This window comes from Sturnira hondurensis, unplaced genomic scaffold, assembly GCF_014824575.4.
Source record: "Sturnira hondurensis isolate 20B ecotype Veracruz unplaced genomic scaffold, ASM1482457v3 Scaffold0007217, whole genome shotgun sequence".
NCBI classification, from domain to species: Eukaryota; Metazoa; Chordata; class Mammalia; order Chiroptera; family Phyllostomidae; genus Sturnira; species Sturnira hondurensis.
In genome coordinates, this window is record NW_028079848.1 from 1,612,391 (window position 1) to 1,632,889 (window position 20,499).

A 20,499-nucleotide genomic window follows, 5' to 3' on the forward strand; every position below is an offset into this window, starting at 1 on the left:
TGCGCCCTTGCCTGAGCCATCCACACCCTGCATCTCACTAATCGCCGACGTGTCTAGGAATTCCAAACCAGAATCAAAGCCGGGAGGGGGCAGAGGGGACTTGGAGATCAGGTGGTTCCAGTAGCAGAGGCCTCGCCCGACTGGGCTTTGCCTAGTGAATATAGATCATTCGTAAAAGTGTATGTGGCAAAACAGGGGAGGAAAACGAAGAAGAAACTGAGGACCGTGGTGGGAAATTGACTTTCCGAAGCCACGTAGCCGACTGGCGGCAGAAACAAGACCAGCATTCGTGGTTTGCTCTAATACCAACAATCTTTTCCCAGTTTTCTCCTAATTTAGCTTCGTTGACATCGTTTAGCTCACAGGTTCTTAAACGTTTGAGATGATAAAGGATCAAGTAACATATATATGCACAACATGCTGCCTATTTTCTGCAAACTTTAGAGAAAATATTAAACTCATGTTAATTCAGAATGTAAAAAAGAAGATGTTGCATTATCTGCCACCGCTGTTACTGTCAAGTGGCTTCTATAAAAAATTTGAATGATTTTCCACCCCTGTGATTTGTTAATAGCATACCAGCATTCTACAGAACATAGTTTAAGAAATACTGGCTTAGTGAGCATTAAATAAAACAATTCATCCCTGGCTGGTGTGGCTCAGTGGCTTGAGCTCTGGCCTGTGAACCAAGGGGTCGCAGGTTCAATTCCCAGTCAGGGCACATGCCTGGGTTTGCGGTCCAGGCCCCAGGTCCCTGGTTGTACTTGAGGGGCAACCACAGACTGATGTTTCTCTCCCTCTATCTCCTTCCTTTCCCCTCTCTCTAAAAATAAATAAATAAAAATCTTTAAAAAAATCTCAATAATCATCATCTCATTCTTGACTAATGCAGCCACTAAAAAATGGCATAGTTTTAGAAGGTAAAAGAAAGTTCCATAGCCAGGTCAATATATTTAATAATGCCTGGCTGGTGTAGCTCAGTGGACTGAGCATGGACCTGCGAAACAGAGTATCACGGTTTGATCCCCAGTCAGGGTACATGCCTGGGTTGCAGACCAGTTCCCAGCATGGGACACACGAGAGGCAACCATACATTGATATTTCTCTCCCTCTCTCCTTCCCTTCCTCTCTAAAGATAAATAAATAAAATCTTTTATATATATATATATATATATATATTTAATAATGCTCGATTATAGGCCAATTTGTTACATTCTTCAAATAGGCTAATAAATAACTCCATGCATTTTTTAAATTTACAGATTGTATTCATCTACATTTATTTGTCATCCCTACTCTTTTCTGAGACTGAAGGAAGTGAACATTTAAAAATAATATTCCTCCCACCGCTCCTCACCCCCATCACCAGGTTTTCAGCTGCCACCACCCGCCACCCCCAGCACCCTCACCCCGCTGAGAAATGTCACTAGCGAGCTGCACGGTTGGAGCCCCAGAGCTCCGTGTCCCCTCCCACACGAACATTTTGTACATGTCCCAACTACGCTTCTGACATGTTTCCATCAGGGACGTGGCAGCTAAGAGCTCAGGTTTATTGAGAACTAAGCGCGTATTTATATCTCAGTTTTCGCATCTGATACCTATAAGGTATGTACTATTATTTCTCCCATTTTACAGACAAAGAAACCACCACAAAACAGATGCTCAACAAGTGTTTGGAGAAAGAATAAATAAATGAGTGATAAAAATATTGGGAGGTGAAATTATGTGAATCACATAGATATATAGATCAGTTCCTTTGAAGCCTGGAGTCATGGGGAAAAAAATTCTAAATTTTTCATCAGAATCCCAGCTTTTAGGCATCCCTCCATCACCAACCGTGTGCATTATCTTAGAATATTTCTTCCAGTGTTAAATAGAAGTTATAACAACTTCTAACTCCCAGGAAAAATAGTTGAATTAAATAAGAATGTCATGATGTCCTACCATTGTACACAAATATTGGTTAGTCATGGTGAAGCCTATATTACATACCTGATTTTCACAAGCTTCAAATTATTGTATCTATTTGGATCCAGGTATCGTTACTTAATCGACTCCTACCTAACGACAGGAGTGCAGAATACACTCACAGAGAAGGCAAGTCCACGGGGTACAGCGGGCGTCGCCCCTCATTTCCGATTGCCTGTGACCGTGGCAGTATCCCTAGAGTGATGGGGACAAAAGGGGACCACGTTCAAGGGGCCTCAGTGGATTCCTGAGTCCCCCTGCTCTGGCTCCCATCCTTTTAATCATTCTCTTCCAGAAGCCTGGGACACAAATGCTGTTCCCTGTGGTTTCCATGGTAACCCTGGTGGCCCCTTTGGAACTTGAACTTTCCTGGTGCCTCCTCCTATACAAACACTTGAAGAGAATATAATATATTCAATAAACTAACGGGGGACCTTTGGTTTTCCTCTCTGCAATCACAAAACGCCATACAACCATTGGACAGATTCCTGAAGGTTGTTCTTCCTGTTGTCACTAACACCTGCCGTTGTGTGGACTTCCGTGGGAAAAGCACACTTCACACCCTTGTACCGTGCCTTCCTGCCCAAAGATTCTATGTTCTTCAGATTATATCCAAAGTATAATTTGAATCTGTTAAATAATGGACAGTAATGATGATAGGAATAATTTAACATGCGCGCACACACAAGTAATTTCTGCTTCTTTTAAAATGCATTAGATATATTTTAGGCAGAATATGTATCTTCATAACCATGTTTCATTTTCTGTAACACCCAACACCTGTGCATCATTCACTCTGCAAATAGTTACTGTCTAGTATTTGCCAGGCACTGTGCTAGGTGCCAGGATTATGATAAAAAACAAGACAGACTTCTTGTTCTTAAGAAATTTTCATTCCAGCTCTGGCTGATGTGGGTCAGTGGATTGAGTGCCAGAAGGTGAACCAAAAGGTCGTTGGTTTGATTCCCAGTCAGGGCACGTGCTTGGGTTGTAGGCCAGGTCCCCAGTTGGGGGCATGAGAGGCAACCACACATTGATGTTTCTCTCCCTCTCTTTCTCCCTCCCTTCCCTTCTCTCTAAACATAAATAGATTGACTCCTACTTAACAAAATCCTTTAAAAGAAAGAAATTTACATTTCTAGTCCTGATTGGTGTGGCTCAGTAGGTTAGATATACAGGGGGAAATAATTTAAATGCCTTATCCACACCAGAGTGAATGCCCCGTGAGTAAAAGTTTTCAATATTTTAAAAATCAATCCATTGATTTTACTATTTAATCATTGCCTATTTATCCAATTGGCTCACATAAAAAAATGTCCAAGGAAGAATGCGTGGAATGAAGTTGAAGAAAACCAGAATCAGCCATGGGGCATAAATACCGACATTTTCAGATGTGAGAAACAGGTACTCTTGAAAGGGAACGAGAAGCAGCTTCGGCTAGGTTTCCTTTTCTCGAAAGACACCCAAACCCAGACACTGAGACACGGAGGAGATAAGCTGGCTGGCTCGGCTCCTGGTGCCAGATTCTCCCCAACCTTAATGGGCAGGCTCTCCAACCATGGTAGAAGCGTTACTTTTGCTTCTGTAAGGGCAGAGAGCAGCAAAGTGTGTCTAGCTTTATTAAAGAGAGGTATCTGGTATCCTCTCTAGCTATAAAGAAGTCTCACACTTTAAAAGCTACTGGGTTTGCTGCATTAAGAAAAATAAAATCACAGGCTCTCAAGAGTACAGCTACTCAGACTATAAAATAATCTGTCTGCTTCACAGATTCTAGGTTGAGTCATTAACATTCATAAAGCGTTCCAAAATGAAAACCACTTAAGAGCACTGAGCATACTGTCTAATTAACGATTTCCTAGACTTTACATAATTAGGAACCACAGACACAAAATGAAGACACACGGCATGAAATTGGACTTTTCCTCTCATCCCCAGACTCAGGAAGGCTCCTAATATGCTGATGCCTTCAAATGGCAGGAAATGTACCTATTAAAGCAAATTTAGTTTTTTTGATTGACTGATTTTAAAGAGAAAGAGGAAGGGAGAGAGAAGGCGGTGGGGGAGGAGGGGGACATCAATTCATTGTTCCATTTACTGACGCATTCAATGGTTGATTCTCATGTGTGCCCTGGCCGGGAATCGAACCCACTACCTTGGCACATCGGGACGACGCTCTAACTAACTGAGCTGCCAGAACAGGACTTAAGTGAATTTAGGTTTTGAGAGCTCTCTACTATTTCTACTCACAACACCTCCGATACTAAATGCGCGTGGGGTTTTCACAGCATGCAGTTCTCTTGTTTCTTTGCCGATGCCAACTGGGTGTTTTGCAACCCAGCAAGACCCTGGCTCTACCTGGCTGCCTGTACTTCTGACCAACTAGTTCCAAATGAGGGTTTCCCACACCCCTCTCCTCCGGTCCAGTCATTGGCTAGAAAGACTCCAGGACTGAGGAAAAACATTTCCCTTACTCTTAACCTTTTTTTAAAAAAAATAAATAAATAAAGGCTACACACCAGGAACAGCCAAATGGAAGAGATGCCAAAGGCAAGGTGTGGGGAAGGGCCTCAGAGATTCCTGGCTGCCTTGGATGCCTTGGCTTCAGAAAGGTCTGGAACTCCCTTTCCACCACCTCTGCCTGACAAAGTCCTCTCGGCCAAGACCCAGCTCAAACGATACTTTTGTCCGACTCAGTCCTTCCCTCGCCTGGGTTCCCACAGAAATGAGGGCAGGGGCTGTCTATCCTACTGAGATCTGCGATGAAGGCACCCTCATTTTGACTCCTGTCCCCATCAGCCTGTGGAATGCCTGTTTCGATTTCCCCCAATTCACAGGGTGCCTTGCACAAATTAAATCCTCGACCAGTTTGTTACATAACAAGGCCTGGGTAAGGTATGATGAGTAACCTCGTGGAGCAAAGGGCCCGTGAAAGGAAGTTCAGGATATAAAACCGGAAAATCATGGAGAATTTCCGACCCCCGCTGTGGCATTTGGACGGTTACAACACAAGTGGGCACCCTGATTCCCTGATCTTCCATTTCGAGTGAAGGAGGCTTATCGTAAATTTTTTATGGCCGTCAGTCTAGGCTGGGGTTGAAAAATAGAGCAGTCAGATTGTTGGCAGAGAAAAAAAAGAGGGCGCTTGAAGATTTCCCATCATCCGTCTGAAGCCCAGACAGACGCGGTTGAAGCGAAAGTGAAATGACTGACTGCCTTTGAGACCCATGGTTCAGTTTAAGCTCTGACACTGCCTGTGAGATCCGAGCCAGTTTCCACACCTCTCCCCACCTCAGTTTCATCGTCTGTAAAATGGGGATGGTGCTAGCACCTGCGTTTTGGGGCGTGAGGATGAAATGACAGAATTTGACATCAAGCGCCTTAGCGTGGGTTACACATTGACCGCTTATCTAGCGACCGAGTCAGCAACCTTCTTTTGCCGGTGAATCCGGTGAAATATTTGCAGGTATAACAGCTGAATCGAAAGCAGGTGGGTAAGAGTCAAGAAGTGTTGGAAAGTATTCGAGAAGAACCTACATTTCCTGTTTTGCCCTCAAGGTTTATAGTCCGTGCACAGCTTAACTATTGAAACACGTCCCTCTAAAGGCAGAATTTGGGGTAGAAATGATAACTCAACAAACATGCCACTTCTCTGACCGAATGAGTACACTCGCTTCTATTGGCCTCTTAACGGGGAAAGAGCAGCGTAGGGAATTGTATCTGAGTTAAGGCTGAGATCTGTAACACTAGGGAAATGGTTTAAGTGTGTGCCCTCAAGAGTGAAATTCACGACCCGCTGTATTATCTGTCTGCAAAGGGGCTTCGGTTTCCACGGAGCGGCGAGCCCCTTCCAGCGCTGTTGTGACCCCTGGAAGCGAGACACCTGGCTGGGAAAAAATCAGGAACAAATACCCCGTCCATCTCCCGGACTAAGCTTCCACCCCCTTTCCCCTGTTCTATTCTCCTACTACTTAGCCCACTGTCTCTGTGCCCTGCAATCCTGCAGGTCAACCCTGAGCCCAGGAAGAGTCCCCAGGGCAGGACACTGGCAGATCACACGGGCCTTGGTGTCAGCCGACTGGAGTTCAAATCCCAGCCTCGCTGCGTTCTTACCAGCTACGAGACTTGCCCCAACCTGTGTCTCCTAATGCAAACTCCGCTTTTTTCCTCTGCAAAGTGGGAATAAGTGAGCAGAAGTGTTGTCCTGCAGGCGGAGCGAGGTGGAGCGTGTGAGGCAGTCAGGCTGAGCCTGGTGCATGGCAGTCGGTAAGTAGTAGGCTTATCGATAAGCGGTAGGCAATAGATACATGATCACTATATTGTCGTTCCCTTTAAGTTACTTCACTTCTCTGCAACTTTTAAAAAACAAGAAGACAAAACCCCACAAGGCAACCACACCCCAGGAATTCAGAGAGGCGGTGAATGAAAGTGTCTCCAAGACCTCTTGAATCGTATGGGAGAGAGGTGGTCCTCCAGAGCAGATAACAAGCAGGGGGCAAAGTGCTCACCCACCACAAGTCACCTGCCAACCTCACCTCTGCATGACAACAGTGCAGACGACAAGAGGTAATAAAAAAGAATAGCAACAGCCTTGACATTTGACCCACCAGAAGGTGTCACTGGCTCTCAGGACAAGGACATTTTCGCCGTCAGCCAAGCAGGCGCGAATTCTAGGCAAGTTACTCTTCGTAATAACGGGGGCCCGTGAAAGAGGCCCGCACCCACACATACCCCCGAGGACCTCAAAAGGAAGCCATCAAGTCTACAGGGACACACACGTCATTTCAGCAACTGCCTGAGACGGAAAGCACACCCGCTTCACTCACACTGACCTGCGATTTGAGGGGCCCATACTTCCTCTTCTTCATATGGGTATCCGCTTGGGCTGCAAGGACCCCACATATTCTGAGTTACCTTCTCATTCTTGTGGGTGGCACGGGCCGTGGTACTCAGGTGAGAAGACAGAAGAACTCTGCCTGTCACGTGGGCAGCCGCGGTGTACGGTGTCCTTCTCTCAGTTAGATTGCAGGGGGGAGGGGCGGGATCCAATGACAGGCCAGGGGTGTTCAGGTACCGAAACGCAAGGCAAGGTATGGATGACAGAGTGCAGTCTGATCCTAGGACTTCACCCCAAACTTCCCAGGGGCCCTCAGGGCAGCAGAGGACTGGCGTCATGCAAAGTGCAGCCGAAGCGTAAGACCGGGAAAGCTGAGGGCATCGGGGCTACTAACTCCACCCCACTGTGGGTAGCATCGCGGCTTCCTCGGCATCGACACAATCAGAGCTGAAGCAGACGTGGCTGATGGTTTCTGTTGATTCTCGTGAACTGGGTCAGAGGTATGAGCCACGGCACGCCCGCGTGGGAGAGCCATTAGCCATGACCTAACTGCAGGGGTGTCCAACCTGCGGTGGGTGGACCGCATGCGGCCCAGGATGGTGACGAATGCAGACCAACATAAAATTATAAATGTACTTAAGCCATCATGAGATTTTGTTTGTTTTCGTTAGTGTTTGTGTATTTACTGTGTAGCCCAAGACAACCCTTCTTCTTCCAGTGTGGCCCAGAGATGCCAAAAGGTTGGACACCCCCTATAAAGCTCGATGTATAATGTTATGTTAAATTCTCTATTCCCAAACCGGGGATAAATTACACACTGTCACATCGACCTCAGGCTTCCGACAGACGCCGATCGCCAGCGGAGGGCTGACCGTGTCACTCAGGCATTCGCTGATGAGCAAAGGACCCGCCTGGCCTCTGAGTTAGAGACCCCCCTGTTTGTGGCAGGGAAGAGTGAAGGGGCCAGACGTGCTGGGTTCAACTCCCCGCTCTGCCACTTGTTAGCCACGGCGCACTTCTTGGGCCGTTTCTCCGTGTGTAGAGCAGAGCTCATAAGACTGAATGTCAGCCCTTCGATGCAGTACTCAACACCGGGCTAAAGGGAGCTTTCCTGCTCTCTCAGAAACACAGAGAGGGACTCTCAGCCTCAGTACCGGGGGCATTTTAGACTGGATAACCTCTCAGACACGGAGCCACTGCGGGGCACCATCCCAGCTGTGATACCCAAAACTGGACGGCCGAACCCCTCTGGGGCAAGGGCAGGGGCCCAAGCACCCTCTCTGGGAACCGCTGCGCTGGATCAGTTAGTCAGTAGCTGCCGTGAAGGACACATCATTGCTGTCATATCACTCTTGCCTCCAAGCCCCGTCAACGGCACCCACTATGTACCTGAATGATACTCATGAAAGAAGCAGCCTATTACTGCCTCCCTGGCCATTCATTTAGGCCCGTGAAGATGGACAGTGTCTGTGACTTTTACCTAAGTGTTTTCGGTGCCCGGCACACAATAGACAATGGGTGAGTGAATGAATGAATGAATGACGAGTGAATGTATGCACTCTCAAGCTTTTCATTCGGTCGAACACCTCTGAGCCGCAGTTCGGTTTTGTCAATCTTTGACTCTGCCCAGCGCACAAAGGAGAGAAACACAGACCACACTCACGAGTGACGAGGGACACTGGACCTGGCTGCAACCAGCTCCGGGGCGCTGGGGTAGAAAGGAGCAGCCTCTCCACAGACTTCAGGGCACAGGGCCGAGGACCGAACCCCAGATCATCCCCCGGGACCAGCCAGCACCATGGGCTCAGCTGGAGGAGTTGGGTCCAAATAGGCCAGTGAACCAGGAGACAGGCAGGAAATCCTGGGGGAGGGGCTGAGCCAGCGGGGCCCCAGCGCAGCGAGTAACAGAAGCTCAGAACCCGCAGCCGTCTGGAAAATCCCACGGGCAGGCAGGAGCACCTTGGGCTGCACGTGGACGTGGTTCAGACCACGGGTGACACGGTCTTTCTTTGTGTTAACCCGGCTGGCTTCGTGTTCATTACAGTGTTAATCACTATATTCTCTCTTCATCCGGGTCGATGATAACCACGCGGCACAAACCTTCTGCTTAGATACTGTGATTATTTCCCCACTGGCCCATTAAATCCAGCGACGTCATGATGTAGAGGATGACTTACATACGGCTGGAAAATAACGCAGGGACCCCACAGCTCAGCACACAGAATTTCCAAGGGAACACCATTTCCACTATTTCTGTATGAGTCAAAAAAAAAAAAAATGATGCAACCCAAGCAGGCGGTTGGGTGATGTTGCTGAAGCACACAGCTGAGGGCTCCTAAATCCCTAGCCGTTTGCTACTGAGATCCAAGCCGGTAAACAAACGCACAACCCTCGCGAAGTCGGCGCCCACACGGACCATTTCCTTCACCGCCCCAGTTAACCAGTCACTCGGTTGTAATTCAGCTAAAATTGATATTTTTTTCTGGCTCCGTGCCTTTTCTTTCGTACAGGTGGGTAGGCTGTGGCGTGACTGTATAAAGCTTATAGCCCATGTGAGAAATGTCTGCTAGAGTCATGGGTTAGGAAAAGCTCTGCACTTCCCTGAGGAAACAGGGGGACTTTGGGGGGCGAGGAGGAAAGGGGGAGGGGATAACTAATAACACATCGCCTGGCCCTTCCCACTGGCGCCAGGAGTCCTAGACCAGACCTGAAACTTCGCTGGAGCAGTTCACGTGTGCCCCCTGTTACGCCCAGACATGACTTCCTGCTCTCGCTTTCCTTTCCCTGGGCCTGATTTTTAAAAATTTCTTCTTTGTACCTCCTCATTTTATGGTATGTGCTTATTGCAAGTCCTTCAAATGTTTTGTTGAGAAGACGTCAGGTACGAAAAAATGAAATAAAACAAATGACTTAAATCTTTACATGATGTAAATAACCTTATGAGAGGCAGGATCAGCCTTAGTAATTACTCATACGGTATAATGCTAAAGATATAAGTCACAGTGAAGGCTCGCGCTAACATCAGCTGGGTTTTTTTGTTTTGTTTTAGTTTGGAGGCATTTTTTAAAAACATTTTTAGTACTTCTGATTAAAATGCAGAACCCCCCTGGAGGGTTAACACCTTCAGGCTTTATGAGTTAGCAGCTTCCTGAGGCCTGGATGACAGGTATGTGGGTTCACGCCCAGGAGAGGATCCTGCCGAGAAAAGATACAGAAAGAACAGGCGAGACAGCGTCAGGGATCAGCCTCACCCACATTCTAGCCGCCCCCGGGGTCAGCCGGGTGGGGTTCTGGTTTTCCTATGCTGCTGGGACATCATCTGTGGCGACTGCCCCGCCCACAGCCCCACCTCCACAAGCAACGACCCCCCATCCCCTGCCCAGAAGACAATCAACCCCCACCACGCCCATCCTAGTCTCGGATGAGGCTAAATACGAACGATTTGCCATTTAGCCTAATTCGGCAGCAGACCACGAAATGCGGGTGGAACCATTTCCCACATCCTATCTCTATAAGATTTCCCCTTCGTTAGAGGAGAACAGCCCTATCCGAGCTCAGCAGAAGTNGCCGGGTGGGGTTCTGGTTTTCCTATGCTGCTGGGACATCAGCTGTGGTGACTGCCCCGCCCACAGCCCCACCTCCACAAGCAACGACCCCCCATCCCCTGCCCAGAAGACAATCAACCCCCACCACGCCCATCCTAGTCTCGGATGAGGCTAAATACGAACGATTTGCCATTTAGCCTAATTCGGCAGCAGACCACGAAATGCGGGTGGAACCATTTCCCACATCCTATCTCTATAAGATTTCCCCTTCGTTAGAGGAGAACAGCCCTATCCGAGCTCAGCAGAAGTCTCCACTCTGTCTGTTTTTCAGCAAGTGATACACACCGGGCACAGCTCAGAATTCAGGAGACGGTGGAGGGCTGCAGGAGCGCCAGCCACACCGGGCAGTCACCTTGGTGTGGACGCCGTGCGCAAGGTCCCTCGGCAGCGGGGCCTGGGGAGGCTGGAGAGCAGCCCAGAGACAGTGACCAGGCACGGTGACCGGGGCGCGGGCTGGGCCCGCACGTGCAGAGGAAGGGGCTGGTTGGTTGGACTTTTATGGTTGTGTCCAGTCCCACAGCCCACTCACGCTTCAGTGAACCCCCCTCCCTGCCCCAGTGCTGTGAGTCCCCCCAAGCCCAAGGGGGCTGAGTCGTGGCCTGTCCCTGACACAGCATCTAGCCACGTTGCAGATACTTAATGCATGTCTGTCATTAAGAGAAACAGGGAAGATGAACCTGGGTGGGCAGTAGAGACAGGGCCATTAGTTTTATTCCAATTGAATTTGAAGTGAAATGGTCAGGTGAGAACACGGAGCTGAGAGCTGAAAAGCTTAGGCTTGTTTTTTCGGGAAGAAGGCGGAGTTGGACCTAGACTTGAGTTGCCCACTGACATCATTGTCAAGGACCTTATGCAGCCTCCCCTTTACAGGGAATAAAGGTGACTGTGATGGACTAAAGTCCTATGGGAGACTCCAGGACAAGGTCAGGGCCAGTGAAACCCCAGTCTTCTGACTCCCGTTACCAGGGCATTACCAAGACTCTCAGGCTGTCCGCTTCCCAAACAACAAACACATCAGAAAATAAATGAAGACGGTTCCAGCGCAGACCTCACTGTCGCTTCTGGGCTTGGTCTTCCTTCTCTCTGGACTTCACCCTGCTCTTTTCCTTGTATCATGTTCCTTGTACCCTGTTCGCTTATCTGAGCACCAGACCTTCGCCTCCACTCAGGGGCACTCCCCAGTGAGTACACCCAGGGTACAGCCCGAGGTGCAGGCTCCATCCAAGGAGCAGCCCTGGCTTCTGACAGCCCCTTGGGCCAGGGCTGGGGGGACTCGGTGTCACCAAAGGACAAGCCAGGCTTCCTCTCCGCTACTCCGCTGTCTTTCCGGGTCGCGCTTGCCCCACGGCGATGGGCGTCTCCTGTGGCCTGGATGCCACATGGGTCCTGCCAATGAGCTCTGCTTCTGTTCTGGACGGCTGAGTTTTGATTGGATGCCAGACACTATGGTTTTTACCTTATTGGGGGCTGGATAGTGCTGTGCTTACAAATATCCTTGAGGTTGGTCCTGGGCCACAGTTAAGTTAGTGGGAGGCAACTTAACCTTTTTAGGTGTCTTCTAAGTTTGTTAGGTGAGACCAATTCAGCATTTATTCCAGGGCTAATTATTCCGCTCTTCTGGAATGCCCATGCTGCGTGCTCTCAACAATGTCCTGTGAACGATGAGGTTTTCTAATATGGCGGGGAGGGGAGGCCAGGGGGTCAGGGGTGCCGTGGACAGGTACAGCTTTTAGCTCTGTGTGAGCACCAACTACTGTTTCCTCTTGTCCTCTTAGGTGCCTCTATCACAGCTTCAGGAAGTTCCTTCATGTGTATATACTGCTCAGTGCCTTGGGGAACATTGGAGAGGAACCCTCTGGAAGTCCCTGGAAGTCTCTCTCTTCCCTCCGGGACTCTGTCATGCTCATGCTGAGTATCCCGGTCTCCCTGGGCTCTCCGTCAGCCTCCTTGACTCCGAGAGCTCACCAGGCCCTCCCTGGTTGCCCCTCCCAGGGCCTGGGCCTGGAAGCTGCCTGCTGGCCGTCGTCTGGGGCCGCCCCGGGGCTCCCCGTGTCTGGTTCCCATCTCTCCAAGAACACGCTCCTTTATCGTCTGATGTTTAATATGATTTTCTCATATACTTTATTCACTTTTTAAGTTGTCTCAGGCCGAAGGGTAAACCCAGTTGCTCTATCCTGGCTGGAAACGAAAGCCCGACAAATCAATGTTTAGCATCATTTTGTGTAACTATCATCCACTACAAAATAGTTACAAAACTCCTCATTTATATCTTCTATAGATATAATTTTTTAATTTTAGTACAGAATATATAGCTTTATATACACAACAATCCCAATGCAAGACCATAACACGTTTTTTCAGCTTGATAGCCACATTGAAAAGGCTAAAGATATATTTGCACCAAGAGCCCCTCTGAGAGATCGTGTCTACTTTACCTGCGAGAGCTGATCGCGGGGAGAGGCAAGAAGGGCAGGTGTGACGAGCCGAAAGAGACAGGTGGGGAAACGCGAAGGGAACCACAGAGACCCGCTGGGAAAAAGCCGAGGGGGAAGAAGTGAGCACGGCAGAGAACCTACTGATGACAAAGGAGGTGAGGAGGAAGGAGAGAGAGAAACCCAAGAGGAAGACTGCCAGTATCACTGGGACAGAAAGACCAAAAGTCAGGAGACGGGGGAAAGACAGATCACCGTGGGCCTTGGTGCATGACCCGGGAGCGACAGAGAAAACTGCATGCCCACGGCCAGAAGAGAGAAGATACACCAGCCAAATCAACGAGGCAACGTCGGCGCAGCATTTACCAACAGCCAGCACTGGCCATGGGTCCCAGTGAGGTGGGGTCACGGTCTTCCAGAGGGGCCAAGGCCAGTTTAGCATCAGACTGGCCTGTGCGGGTCACCCGGACCCCTCACACAAAGAGGATAGGGCAGGACAGCTGTAAGGACACGGCCTGGTGCTCCCTCTCCTGCAGCAGACTTCAGGTCAGGTTCAAGGCCTTGCCTGTGGGGTTCTGCATCCACTTCTGGGTCCCCGAGGGCTCTCTTGATTGGATCTGTAACTTGGCCATGACCCCTGACTCCCACAAGCTCTTCTTTCCCACCGTGTGGCTTGAGCAGCCCTTCTGCTCTCCATCGTGGTTCATTTCGGGCCCTGTCACGGGCATCCTAGAGCCTGGTTATTAACTCACCCCGTGTGTCCTCCCTTCCACGATGCTCCGTGCCCCCTCTCAAGGCCAGGGGGAGCCCTCCAGGGAACAGAACGGCCCACATGTGGGAGAGGGGGAAGGGCCACCAGAGTAACCAAGCCCCCAAGAGTGAGGTCCTTCCAGAGACCTCTGCGCGTACCTGCGCAGTACCTGAAACCTGCACGTCCCTTTGGCAAGAACGCACACCTGGGACATTCAGTCACTGTGCAAAGCCAACGGACAGATGGGACGTGCCCTTGAGAAAAAAAGTCTCAGCTGCAAGTGTTTCTGCCTCGGAATCCCCGCTGGGCAACCGGGGTCCACTGTCTCCCCAAACCCCAACTCTGTGTGTTGGAGGGGACAAGGTGGGGGGCCGGTGAGGTGAGAGAAAGCAGGGAAGGGCAGAGTGCCAGACCCTTGGTCTCTGGAAGGAACGCCTCTCCCCTTTGTGCTCTGGCGGGGGGTGAGGGGGGACAGCGCGGGGAGGGGGGAACCTGAGCCGAGGCAGGAGTGAAGCCATGCCCTATTTCGGCTCCAAGGCTCCTTGGGAATTTGACGTCACCTGCTCTTCACACAAAGCCCTTCGGAGCCGTTGGCACCGGCGTCGGTGTGATGCAACTCGGGCTTCGCATCAATGGAGCCTTTTCCCAAGACAGACAGTCCGCTGAGGATACTCGCAGCGTGTTTCTGATAAGGCAGCACGCCGAGGGAGGGGGCTGGTGCAAAGGTGGCCTCTGGGTCAGGAGGCCCTGTGGCTTCCCGGCCTGGCTCATTTCTCCTGTGCCTGTCACCGAGGCACTGAACTTAGAAATATACTGGTCATCAAAATACTTTCTACCCAAGCCGGAAGAATTATTTTCATGGCGTCTTCTTTCTCTCAAAACTGTGTTTTTATGTTTTGGCAAGGACCTGACTATTTCCCTTAGGTTATCACCGAAATAGGATCCTGGTGGAATACGAAAAGAATTTTGGAGCCAGAAAGAATATCGGAGACGCTAGTCCTCTTTATTGTATACAGGAACTGAGGTCTAGAAGGATTAAGTTATCTCAACTCAAGTAAGTCATACTTCCGTAAGGGATCCAAAATACCATGCCCCTGAGCAATCCCGGGCTCCGAGAGCTTGGTTGAGTCGCCCAGAGTCCGCAACCAGAAGGCGGTGCAGCCAGCCTTCAAGTTCACATCTATTTGTCCCTGCTGGCCGCGGAGGCAGCTGTGCTGTGCTCTGAAAGGGCCATCAGATAGCTGGGGCATTGTCACAGCCTGTCTCATGCTGATAGGACGCTCCCGCACACCTAGGTTGGTAACGCGAGTACAGTGACGCGCTCCGCTTTGAATCAGTGCAAAGCAGAGGCAAAAAGGATGGGGGCTGGTCTTTCTACTTGAGTTTCTGGAACCTGATCCCGTTGACAACAGAACAACAGCCCGACCTGCACCTGCTTCTTCCCGAGATGTACAGGAATTTGCCCAGCTTTCCCCCAGCCTTGGGGCCTCCTGTAAGCCAGGGTTCCTTAAAAGGTGTCAGGTGGACAGTCTAAACCAGTCACGTGCTTGGTGGGGGGCAGGGGGGTCCTTTTAAAAACATGCGGATTCCTGGGTCATAATTTCAAGGAGCAGGGGGTGGGCGTCGGCGTCTTCCTATGGCTCCCTGCAAAGGCTTCTGTGTGCCCTGGACTCGCCGAGATCACGGAGAAATGGCACCGCCCGAGAGAGAGGCTGCGCCAGCCGGAAAATAACAGAACTGAAATCGTGATCCGAGTCCAGTGGCCTCCGGGCAGCCATTTCCCAGCCAGGACACAGCTCTTCCCCGACTGACCCTTCAAGCCGCCTGCAGTCCCCTTTAGACCGTATTTTACCAAATGAGTCTAGCTGCGTAATTTGGGGAATTGGGAAAAATGAAAAGAAAGAACAACATGCATAGGGGTGGGCGAAAGTAGGGTTCCAGCTGAGAGTACGTGAAGCAGTTTATTCTCGTATTATTTATTAGTTATTGTATTATGTATTCGTATTATGTCTTCTTTGTATTGTTGTCATTTTGTATCCTTATTTATACTTTATCTTTTAGGTAATGAGGGCTAGTAATTTAACCTGCTTTTGCCCACCCCTGTATATATATTACCTTAATTCCCACTAGCAGCTAATTTTAACATTTTTGATACATTACTTTCCTACCTTTCTTTCTTTCCTTCCTTCCTTCCTTCCTTCCTTCCTTCCTTCCTTCCTTCCCTCCCTCCGGGATGACTTAGAGCCCCTGGGGTTGGAGCAATAGGACGAGGACAGTCAGTCACACCGCAGAGCATTGTGGGCAGAGACGGCAAACCCTGAGTAAGTCCTTTCCAGGGAAGATAAATGTTGCCTCCCCCTACCCAGGGGCATCGCCTGCCACAAGGGAGTTTATTTCCCGGTCTTTCTCAAGGAAAGGGGCTGTGTGGGTGACTCAGTGGTGAGGCACACAGACCAGACCGGCCTCGGGAGGGCGGTCCTGTAATGTTGAAACCCAGCGTCCGCCAGTAGTAACCTTGACCTCCCACTGAGGTCACCTGGCCCCACCCAGCCCCATCCAGCTGTCCGAAGCTGGCTGACGAGCTGCATGCTGGCGGTCGTTTTGTCTCCTCCATGTGGGTGCCCTCTGTGAGGAGCCACGTGGGACACCAAGTTTTTTCACACCCTGCGCTCATCCTGCAAGTTTCATCCGCATCCCTCTTCCACCATCCTTGGTCACGGGTCTTCACCAATCTGCCAAGCCTTTTCTTTCGGAGTCCACGTCATTTCTAATGAACTGGATCAGGATGTCTGCACTCTGGCCATCTCTTGGTGCAGGCAGAGTGGACGACCCAATGCATGGCTCCAGTTCTGCCTGCCAGGAGGCTTTGCCATCCCCCACCCCCTACGGAGGGAGTGGGGTTGGACTGCCGCAGTGTCAGCCTCCAGGTGAGGCCAATACAAGGCGCACAGCCACCTGCCGACGAGGCCCGAGCTCTTCCTGCGCAGGCAACCGCGACGGGGCCTCCGCCAAGGGTCCGAAAGGTGGGGGTGGCAGCAATTAGCAGGAGAACGTGCTGCAGGAGACCACGCCACCTCCTTCAACGCCACCCCCTGCAACATCTCGTATCTGTGGCGACTCCCTGTGCCTAATCTCACCGATGCCACTTCTACCTGATGCTGGCTGACTGATGCCGTCCCGCAGCCTGCATCCTGGTGGGTCAGAGGGCACTCGGCCGGTCATGGGGAGCTCAGGTTGAATGAGCTCTAGATGTCCCGGGGACAAGGTCCATCTCCACCAGGGCCCAGCAGCCAAACGAGAGCTGTTGCTGCAAAGAACAGGTAGGTACCCGCTGCAAAACACCGTCGCCCGTTTCTGCTGGAGTGATTGTTGTAGGGAGACCTGATACCGGTCCCCAGGGATCCCCACCTCCTGCTGTCCACGCCCCTGAATAATCCCCTTCCCCTGGGCAGGAGCTGGGCCACTGCCTTGCTCCTAGTTAACAGAATGTGGCCAAAATGATGGGATACCCCTTCTGAGATTAGGTTATAAAAAGGCCATGGCTTCCATCTGGGGCGCTGTCTGCTCACTCACATAGAGGAAGCCAAAGCTAGTTGCGTGCTGCGGGAAGCCCCGGCACAGGTGGCGAACACAAGGCCCGCGGGCAGAATCAGGCTCTCCACCTGGTTTCTACTTGGTGCCAGTGCTAAGCTCCTTGCCCCTCGTTAAGGAGGAGTTATATGTATACAGGCCTAACATTACATTTGGCCCTTTGAAGGCAACCACGAGGCTGATGTGGCCCCCAGAAAATGAGTTTGACACCCTTGCATGGGCAAGCCCCCAGTTTATCGGCCTGGGAGGAATGGAAGCCTGCCAACAACCAGAAGCGAGATTGGAGGCGGAGCCTGCAATCCCCTTCACTTGGCGAGATGATTGGCGCCCGGGCCCCAGCGCTTGGTGGGACTGCGGCCCCCTGGGATCTCGAGCCAGACCCACCCAGCTAGGCTGGTCCCATATTCCTGACCAACAGAAGGTGGTTAATGATACACGTTCGCTATCTTGAGCTGCTACGGTTTAAAGCCATCCGTTACGCAGCAGCAGATCGCGTAACAACTCTCCGTGGACTCACAGCTTTCCACTCAAGGCTGCTTCTGCTCAAGGCAGCCACTTCCCAACTGAAGACGTGACCCAGTGAGTTCACTGACGCCCACGTTTACTGGTCTCGCCGGGTTTGCCGTCCCTCGGGAGCCCGGAGCTGACAGACAGCCTCCTGAAGATTCGGTGGCAGCGCCCTGGTGTTTTACGGGATGTGGGTGGTTCTCGAGACCGAGGCTACCGGGGTCCTCCCCTTCCGCAGCCGGAACACACCGGCGGGGGCAGAGGTGGGGGCAGCTCCTCCCCCATCGCAGTTCATTACCACCCCCCACATCCTGTTTCCCATCCCTCAACTTTGAGCCAATTCCCTGAGGGAGAAGGCTTCCCCTGGAGGTCGAAACGAAGGCTACCATGATGGAGGACGAGGCTGGCAGTGGCCACGCCGAGTCCTCATGCCCTTGACATGATGAGCAGGGGTCATTGTTTCTGTTTCCGTGGGGCAATTGCTCCGGACGACGAGGGCTGGCCAAGGGGTGTCGCCACAATGGCGCAGGGAGGGCTGTGTGCAGAGCCCACAGCGCTCCAAGGGGCCTCCAAGTACTCAAACCCAGGGACAAAAGTGAAGGCGGAACCTCAGCCGCACAGTGAAGACAGCCCACAAAGATGGGGGGGGCGCCCGTGGGAGTGAGCACTGGGAGGGGACTGGGGACAGAGCGGGGAGGGGTGACAGCACACAGGACAGGGGCAGCTGGGCAACCTGCTTCCTTGTGTGATGCTCACATTGGTGTTTACGTAGTTATCCCCGCCCCACCCCCTCATCCCTCTTTATTGTGTAAAAAAAAGGATTGTTCCTGTGAATCACTTTACAATTTAGTCCACATGCTACAGGGTTCTCAGGGGGACAGAGCAAAAGAGACAGGGAAATCGCCCAGAGATGGTAATGGTGACCGCTGGGGCTTTGGCCTCTCTTGTGGGGAAGAGGGTGAACATGTCTTTGTCTGTGAAAAGGACGGCTGTATTTCATCAGGCAAGAGCACAAAGATGAAAGTTCCCATCCTGGTTAGAAACGTGTACTGAATGCTGGAGGGTAGACGGCGTCCACTCCACGGGGAGCTCACTGTGTCTCAGCTCTGAGCGCCCCTTTCCAGACGCTGGTCCGTGAAGTCCGGCGTGTGAACTGCGGTTTCCAGACTCCCGTGGCTTCGGGGTGGGCTCCGTCAGGGGAGGCCCTGGACGAGCCTGGAAGGAGGAAGGAGAGAGGGCTCTTTCTGCTTCCAGTTCCCGTTGGGGCTGCTCCAGGGGACAGCGCCTGTGGCTTGGCCCTGCCACACATCCCGCTCTGCTTCCCCCGCCCCCCGCAGTAGGACTGCGAGCACCACTGTGCTCATCTGTTGGGCTATGATGCTTGAAACATCCAAGTACCCGCCAGGCTGCATCCCCGCCCTTGAGAGTCAGAGTGCCAGCTGCACTGGCCCTGTGGTCTGCTCGCAGGGTAAAGACTCTTGTGGAGGGGTAGGACTGTGCGTCCCGAGAAGCCCTCCTTCCAACTCCGATTCCAGTGACGTCACTTGCATCAGCCGGGGTTCTCCGGAGAAGCAGGACAGACAGGACATACACAGGTATGTTGGGGAGCCCAATGTCTACACTGAGAGAGGTTCATCTGTTGCAGTTATGACCTCCTGTGACTGCAGGGCTGAGAATCCCCAGGAGCTGCCCTCTGCAGGCTGGGCCCAATGGTATCATTCACAGGCCTGAGTCTGAGTCTGAGTCTGTTTCAGTTGGGGTCCCGGGGCTTGGCAGCCAGGGACAATGAGGGCCGGGGAAGATGGGGGGTGGCTTGGGCCAGCAGTCGGGCAGAAAAGGCACCCAGCCTTCCTCCCATTGGCTCTGCCCAGACCCTCCATGGACTGGGGAAGGCCCACGCCCCAGGGGAGGCTGGCTGCTGGACTCAATGGGCCCCTCTTCCCAAACACCCTCAGAGGCCGCGGAGAAGGGCCGTCCAACCAGGTGTTTGGGCATCGCACATTTTAACAGTTATTCCAAAGAATCCTGTTCCAACGTTGTGAATGCAGGTGGACCTCACAGGCATGGTGGGTCGGTTCCACCACCACAATACGGCGAGTCACACAACATCCGGTTTTCCTGGTGCACATGAAAGTAATGTTCATACCCTGCTGTAGTCTGCTAAGTGTGCAGTAACAGTGTGTCTGAATCAGTGTGTATGCCTTAACTTGAAAATACTCCCTTGCTAAAAAGTGCTAACATTCATCCGAGCTTTCAGGGAGTCCTGATGTTTCTGCTAGTGGACGGTCTCGCCTTCCATTTGTGAAAAACCGCAATGTGTGCAAAACGAAGCAACTGCGGAGAAAACAAGGTATACCGGCCCCGCCACGTTAGAGTAAACGATGCCATTCACCGTGTCCAAACACCGCGGCTTTCAGATACCCACCAAAAAAGTGCATTCCCGTGCACTCACGTTTACACCTGTATGCTGAAGAGTTCACCTTGTTATTTTTCTCTGCAGGAAAAAGAGGCATACTAATTTGCATTAAATTAAAATTTTTGGTGAAGACTCCTAAAAATGTTGAAAATTTCTCCTGGCTTGCTTAATTAGCTTTATACACAGTTGAGAGTAACAAATCTGCTTTTAAAAATATTATTAAACACAAGCGTAACATTTTATAGAGACGTAGGCCCATGAGATTGACACCCTTTAAAAAACTAGACTGTTGATCTGCGGGTGGTTATTGTGGGTTCCTGGAATGAGGCGGAGTGCAATGGAAACCAGGAGCAATAAGGCCATCCAGCAAGTGCGGAGCCTTAAAAACAATTGTC